We start from the raw sequence: 5,867 nt of genomic DNA, 5'->3' as shown, positions 1-5,867 counted from the left end.
TATTTTTCCCCTCAAATCGCACTTAGTGGTCGCCTTCTGTCTCCAAAGGGAAAAGAAACAGACAACCACACATCACATACTGCAACACTTCACCCTTCGACATTGTTGTCGTCGATCATAAGCGCCGAACAACGCAGACTTCAACAGCTTGTCTTCGTCGATTTCGTACCAAGCGCTCCTTTCAAATGTGCTCGCCACACCCTTAGCCTTCACTGCCTTCGCTCATTCTTTTCTGCTCACTTAGGTCAACCGAACGGCAGCTCGTCTATAGACGCCATGTAAACGCAATAACAAGGCGCGGAATCAGCGGTCTGCGCGCAAAGCAGCAAAATGTTTCGGCAAAATAAAATGTTCGTTATTTTTATCGCTGCGTATTAAGCCTTGTTACAAAAATTTAGCGAATGGTCCCTCGCAGTGCAAATAAATGCCCCCAGCCCGCCGCCTTGGTGTAATTGGCTGATTCCCCTTAGCGTCAAGCAGCGACGTCAAATGATTTCGTCCTTTTTACGTCACTGTCAATAACTTTTGACGGCATTTGTGATCGTTCCCTAATATGACCCCTAGTTTCTTTCGTGCAAGCGGCTTACAGGCTAGGGAAGGTTAAGACGTTCAGGCAATTCGATTGAACCTGAACATTGTAAAGGGTGTTTAGCAAGTACATAATGCCTAGAATGCCTACCTGTTGTCGTGTTCCGGCGTGGTCTAGTGGCTAGGATACCTGGCTCTCACCCAGGTGGCCCGGGTTCGATTCCGGGCGTCGGAAAGTGGCCTCATGGTGTAATGGTTAGCACTCTGGACTTTGAATCCAGCGATCCGAGTTCGATTCTCGGTGAGGCCTATTTTTTTTTTGCCTCCTTTTTTTTTACCTACTATTTTGCTGCTGGAGTTTGCATCTGGGTGTCCATGGCCGAGACAACGTGTCCGCGTGCTGGGCAAGCGCTGCTGGGACAAGTGCTGGGCAACCATCTCGAGGCGGACGAACATTACGGCAGCCATGTTGGCTTTACACTAGCAGAAAACTGCTCGATGCAGCCTTACTCATCTTGAGTTTTTGTCCTGGTCCAGTCTAGTTTCTTTCGTGCAAGCGGCTTATAGGCTAGGGATGGTTAAGACTTCAAGGAGATTCGATTGAACCTGAAGATTAGAGGCTGTGCATAATTGCGTGCATAGCGGAATAGCAGGTCCAGAGTGCGCGTGCGCCGCCCGCAAGAGCTGCCCGCTTCAACCGATTCAGGGCCGTTTCACACGCTGCGACTGGAACGAAAATAGTCGGCCTAGTCGGTGACGCCGCAGAGCGATTTTCGGTCAGTGCTTTCACATGAAACGCGTACTCAGCAAATTCGGTCGGAGGGATACGCAAGGGTGCTCGATGTTCGCATAGGCAACCCTCATTAAATGCGACAGAAACGCTGCACGGAATGTGTTGATGTTATGACCAGTGAGTTATTAGATGCAAGGCATATATTTCTTATGTTTTGATTATAATAAACAATTTTTTCTTCCGCCGCGCCAACAGCTCCCACGTGACCCCACGTCACACGCCGTCTCGGCGCTCCACCGACACCGACGCTGTGCGAAACGCCGACGCTGTGACTGAATTCCAACAGGACGGAACTTGGTCGCAGGTCGTCTGCGGCTAGGGTGGTGGTGGTGTAAACTTTATTGGCCATGACAAATTACAGGTGGGGGGCAGAGCCCCCCTCATGGCCTGCGGGAGTGGCCCACACAGTGGGTTCCTCCCTTACTAATGGTGTGCCAGACCCTGAAGGGCCAGCCTGTTAGAGGCACTGGTGATGGCGAGTCGCTGGTCTTGGAGTGCTGAACTGGACATCAGCTGTTCCCAGTAAGTGAGTGCCACCTCTTGGGGAGGGGGGTGCGGGTAAGTGGAACAGGTGAGCAGAAAATGCAGAAAGTCGCCTGGTTTGCCACATAGTCGACAGGAGGAGGAGAATAGGTCAGGGAAGCGTCCATGCATGACTATCGGGTATGGGAGCGTGCGAGTTTGAAGCCTGCGCCAGAAAGTTGATTGCGTGGTTGATAGCGAAGGGTGAGGAGGTGCGTATATCTGTCTGTTGGAACGATAGTGTTGTAGGATGGCACTGAAATTTAACCTAGTTTTTGAGATCCGCTCGCGATTTTTAGCACTCAAGCCTAATGGGACCTCAGGCTCCACTGTAATCGTCTGCAACTGCACAGGACGTAACACAAACGTTCGGAACTAAACATAAATATATTTTGAGCATTGTCGCGGTGTTTTATATACTTAAATGATGTAGCACAACCATTTATATTAAATTTACAAAAGATTTTGAAACATTAGACGCTACGTGATGGAAAATATTCTTGCCATAACTGTTTGTAGTTCACCTTGTTTTGACTAGATGGAGCCACTGTAGTACGTTTCTTTTTTTTTCGCTTTAAAATTTTCAGTCATTTTGCTGTCGAAATTAAGTGTTGGTGTAATAATTGGCTCAAAAGACTCTGAAATATTTTATTTTGGCTAGTTAGTGGCATTGGCCACTGTTTTAGAAGGACCTTTCGCCTCCATGCAAAGAAGATCGCATTTAACGTTGTCAGAACGCCAGGACCAACGTTCTTAGACAGTTTCAGTTTCGCAGCTCCCTATACTCGCCGCTTGCTGGCGGGCCTATCGTGGACGTCGCTGGAACTAACGGCGCTGCAGTCGCGCTACACATCTCGCACGTCGTCCGCTACACACTCATAAAGAGGGGCGGCGCTGTGCCCATACCTGGGAGCAAATTATTTCTTTCCGGCATGAGCAAAGAAAAATATGGCATAACTGGTGTTGGAACATGGCGAAACGCTGTTCCGCTTGCAGGGCACAATGGTACAACCACTGGGGTTATGGCGGGCGATATCTGAACGAGGCACTGCACGAGGCGCGTTGCCGTTTTGAAGCGAAAAGCTTCACTATGCTAGTCAATACCGCACTTCGCGTGAGCCGGCGTATGTCGGAGCACGAGTGACGTCACGTGTCAGGCTACTGAGCATGTACGCCGCCGCTTCTCCTCCTCGCCGCCGCTTGACCTTTCGCCGCAGTCGTGCGCAGTGCGCATTTGAAAGGTTGGTTGGTTGGTTTATGGGGTTTAACGTCTCAAAGCGACTAAGGCTATGAGAGACGCCGTAGTGGAGGGCTCCAGAAATTTCGACCACCTGGGGTTCTTTAACGTGCACTGACATCGCACAGTACACGGGCCTCGAATTTCTCCTCCAAAGAAATTCAACCGCCGCGGCCGGGATCGAACCCGCGTCTTTCGGGACAGCAGCCGAGCACCATAGCCACTGAGCCACCGCGGCGGCGCATTTGAAAGGAAGGGTGTATAAGGCGCGCTTGCCCATAGAACAGGCGCACGCTGCCGCGCGCTATGCGTCATCGTCTGATATTCGCCGCAAGCGCGTGTTTATCGCGGATCACCGCAGCTTTTCGATTCTAGATATCCGGGCTTAACCTTAGCTAAGCCCAGCCAATTTTTTTCTTCCTCGCTCGAACCTGTCTTCGCAACCCGCGCAGATTAGCTGCATCGAAAAAAAATCAGCAATGTTTGTGAACACCTTCCGACTTCGTCGGCTGCTGTTCATCCATATTTGTATTTACTCCTGCACATATATTTATAAACCATCTGTTTCCAGCAGAGTGTTTTGAAGGTCAGTGACAGAAGCTGCAGTTTTGAACGGCTGCTTGTGCAGCTTGTTGTAGCCGTTCACGAAGCAGTTACCATCTTCTTCCACATAACAGCCCTGGGAATCACTAGACGGTTTGCCGCTAGCTTTCTGCAGTAGAAAACTGCACACATCTTCCCAGTTATTTCGTCCCGTATAGATTCATGTTGCCACTCCATAGATGGTTGAGTCGCAGTCGCCAGGCCACCAGTCGTCAGTGCAGTCGACGTAGTACTGGTTTAAGCCGAGCGGGAAAGAGGCGTCAGTTCATTCGGTCTGACTGCCTCTATGCAAGCCTCGCCTGAGGAAGACATACTGTCGCTCCAAGGATATTCACACTTATCAGTCTACATGACAGCACGCGTTCTTGGTTACTTTCGCCTGCATTTCACAATTTTTGGCTTTGAGAATCGATCTGGAAGTATAGGAAAGGGACGCTCGAGGGCCACGTGTCGTGCATCCTGTCGTCCTTCTTCTTGCACTTAGTGATCGGGTATGCTGAATCGCCCCAAATGTTGAGTCTGCAGATTTGTATACCTCGTGCTTTCTCGGTTTCATTTAATAAGTCAACCTAGTCGACCGCCGTAGCCGCGCCGTTGCTGCCAAATATAGGAGCGCAGAAGGAAGCCTATGTAACGCTTCGCCAGATAATTCCGTCTGCGGAAAAGGTTGAAAAAGTGCTGAACTGCTCTTCGGTCACCAACAGAAATGTTTCTCACCACAAGCGACGCGCACGCGTTGAAATATGCGCGTACGCAAGTTGGTTTAGAAGGCAGCATCGCTTGGCTCGGGGTGGGCATGCTACGTTTTTGCCTACACCCCGCATCGCTGCCGACCGCAGCGCCCCCTTTGTTTACAAACATGACGCTTGTCTATACTAAAACTTGGAAATGATGATCGGTGGCATCGTTTCTATTGGCACTTGTGCAACCGGGCGCAAAGCAGGACGGCATGTGTACCTGTCACTTGAAGTCACCAAGTGCACATATTTCACCACAAACACGTTTTCACACTAACAGCGCCTTCACAAGAAAAACCAGCTTAAAATTCTGACTAGCCTGTCGTAACTGCAGCGAGCGAAACTCCTGCGACCGCAGACGATGTAGAAAAGCTCGACTGCAGCGCCACTAGTTCCCGCGCCCGCCATTTTAGCCACCTCCCAAGAGGAGCTAGGAAACTGAAACTGCTTAAGAACGTTGACCAGAACTGTCTGTGGGGATAAGTTGCTTGCAGCACGCTAGCGTAATTTCCCATAGGTCCGCTATCGCGCTAACGCTATACTAAAGCTCTGTTACAAAGTGTTTTTGTAAGTATATAATGCCTAGAATGACCTGTAGCTATTGTGTTCCGGCGTGGTCTAGAGGCTAGGATACCTGGCTTTCACCCAGGAGGCCCGGGTTCGATCCCCGGCGTCGGAGAAAAGAAGGCAGGTTTCGCTGAGTTCAAAGCTCAGTGAAAGCTGCCTTTTTTTCTTGCCCTTTACTTTTACCTACTCTTTTACTGCCAAAGTTTGCGCCTGGGTGTCCATGGCCGAGTCAAGCTTAAAGGGCGCCTCCCCAGGGTCAGGATATTTTTTAAAAACAAGCCGACTCCATAGATGAGGCATCGAAAATAACCTCTGCAAAATACTAGAGCCATGCGCGCCCCGAAAAGCTATAAAGATTCAAATCAAAGCCCGCTCGTTCTTTCCTCCCTCAAGCAAAAGTCCACGCCCTCAACTCTGGCTCGTTTGGCGTCATACGGGCCACTTTCGCTAAAGGCATTCTATTGGTGCGTCGTTCTGACTGACGGGAGAAGGTTCTGCGTAGCCGGGGCGTCGCGTCGTCTGCGCAACGCTTTCCGAAGCGCCTTCTGTTTTGGCACATGCCTACAAACCCGCATGAAGAAAAAGAAAACTGAAGAGGGAGCGCCCGGCGACAGCCTTGAACCCTAGTCATAAAAAGTAAAAAATAGTAAAACTGAGAGAGTCGGTTACAGAACAGAGGTTACAGGTTACAGAGTCGGTTACAGTCGAGAACAGGAGCTTAGGAGCAGTGAAAAGACACAAACACACAGAACACAAACACATGGAGAAAAGCAAACGGGCGGGTCCGCGCTTCGCCGTGTGTTTCCAACAAAACCGACTCCCGCCCCTCCGGTCGTGAAACGATGGGGAGGCCTAAAAAAATGAAAAGGTGGCTCACTAA

At 50.2% G+C, this 5,867-nt stretch overlaps 3 non-coding genes across 3 annotated transcripts; all 3 read left to right on the top strand.

The window, feature by feature from the left end:
- Positions 1–691: 691 nt before the first annotated feature.
- On the top strand, positions 692–763 carry TRNAE-CUC (transfer RNA glutamic acid (anticodon CUC)). Its single transcript has one exon. It is a non-coding gene; the product is annotated as a tRNA-Glu (tRNA).
- Positions 764–766: 3 nt separating this feature from the next.
- Positions 767–838, top strand: TRNAQ-UUG (transfer RNA glutamine (anticodon UUG)). The gene has a single exon. It is a non-coding gene; the product is annotated as a tRNA-Gln (tRNA).
- Positions 839–5,027: 4,189 nt separating this feature from the next.
- On the top strand, positions 5,028–5,099 carry TRNAE-UUC (transfer RNA glutamic acid (anticodon UUC)). Its single transcript has one exon. It is a non-coding gene; the product is annotated as a tRNA-Glu (tRNA).
- The last annotated feature ends 768 nt before the right edge of the window (positions 5,100–5,867 follow it).

The sequence above is a fragment of the Amblyomma mixtum genome, chromosome 3 (genome assembly GCF_055824585.1).
Source record: "Amblyomma mixtum isolate Tamu chromosome 3, ASM5582458v1, whole genome shotgun sequence".
NCBI classification, from domain to species: Eukaryota; Metazoa; Arthropoda; class Arachnida; order Ixodida; family Ixodidae; genus Amblyomma; species Amblyomma mixtum.
Note: the sequence above shows the minus strand (reverse complement) of the source record. Positions and strands in the feature narration are given on the sequence as shown.